Source organism: Mus caroli, chromosome 10 (genome assembly GCF_900094665.2).
Source record: "Mus caroli chromosome 10, CAROLI_EIJ_v1.1, whole genome shotgun sequence".
In the NCBI taxonomy this organism is placed as follows: domain Eukaryota; kingdom Metazoa; phylum Chordata; class Mammalia; order Rodentia; family Muridae; genus Mus; species Mus caroli.
The window spans coordinates 35,434,687-35,436,222 of NC_034579.1; the positions used below are offsets into that span (position 1 = coordinate 35,434,687).

Here is a 1,536-nt window from a genome sequence, read left to right on the forward strand (position 1 = left end):
GAGAGAGGGAAGTGAAGGGGAGGGGAGGGGAGGGGAGGGGAGGGGAGAGTAAGGGGAGTAAGAGGAGTGAGAAGTAAGAGAGTGTGGTGGGGCCAAACAGCCTCTCTAAAACTATGCTGCTATCTTTTCTGTTACTAGGTAACTGGGGAGGAGTTTAGCCTGAAGGTCAGAAACTTGGGACATTGCCTACATGACTAACAGACATGCTTCTCATTAAACTAAAAAATACAAGTTACATACACCCAACATAAAACAAAACCAAATCAAGAGGTGGCAATCTGGTACAACACTCTAGAAATCAATCTGGCAGTTCCTGGAAATAGTTCTACCTGAAGAATCTGCTATACCACTGCTGGGCATATACCCAAAGATGCTATACCATACCACAAGGACACATGCTCCACTAAGTTCAGAGCAGTTTTATAGGCATCAAACCCTCACACTATTACTAATGCCTTGTGCTTGCAGGCAGGAGCCTAGCATGACTGTCCTCTGAGAGACTCTACCAGCAACTGACTGAGAAAGAGGCAGATAATTATAGCCATGTGTTGCATTGAGGTCAGTGACCCCAATGGAAGGGTTACGGGAAGGATTGTATGTGCTGAAGGGAATGGCAACCCATAAGAAGAACAACAGTGCCAACCGACCTGGACCCCTGGGCACTCCCAGAGACTAAGCCATCAACCAAAGGGCACAAACTGGCTGGTCCAAGGCCCCTGGCGCATATGAAGCAGAGGACTGACTAGTCTGGCCTCAGTGGAAGAATATGCACCATTCTCTCCAGAGCAATCCATGAACCACCTGGTGCTAGGCATATTATAAGTGGCCTATACTGAAGAAAGGTGTGACATTTCATTTAAACCAAAGATTTATTCAGAAGCAACTTACAGAGATAAGAAAAAATAAACTCACTGCAATCAGGTTGGAATCAAATGCCATTCACAATAAAACTTGGGAAGAAGTAAATAAAACCATTCCTGAATTCTACTCATTTATAAAAGATAGCACACATAAATTCTTGTCCTACTTAAATGCAGTAGTCTTTCTCCTCCCCTGCTTGAGACCAGCAGTCCACAATCAGAGTGTTACTCTGGTTTCCCAGGTGCTTGACGCTCTGGGAGGCAGAGCCTTGTGTGATGGGTGACACAACTGTTCCAATCTCTAGAAAGACTGCCTAACTATAAAAGGAAGTTGTCAGGTATTCACAGTGTTTGTAACATGATTGTTGCTCAAATTGTTACAGGAAACATCAGATCTAGAAACAGCAAGGCCAAGACCTATTATGTCTTACTGAGGTTGCTGGGGGCTCAAAAAGACCCATCTACAGTTCTCATATTTAAGGCAGGGGTACAAGGTATCTATAGATATCTAGATATGACAGTATAAAAATTCACTCTTCCACTAATGTAGTAGAATAAAGTGCCACCAATCTCTTCTGAACACAACTATAGCCAAATTCATTCTATTGTCAAGGTATTGAAACAAACTATCTGTCTACACATCCTCTCTCTCTGAAAATAAACAGAAATTCATATA

General features: G+C 43.0%; 1 pseudogene; it reads left to right on the plus strand.

Moving 5' to 3' along the window:
• The window catches only part of LOC110303514, a 7,982-nt pseudogene extending 6,723 nt beyond the window's left edge, over positions 1 to 1,259 (plus strand).
• Positions 1,260 to 1,536: the final 277 nt, after the last annotated feature.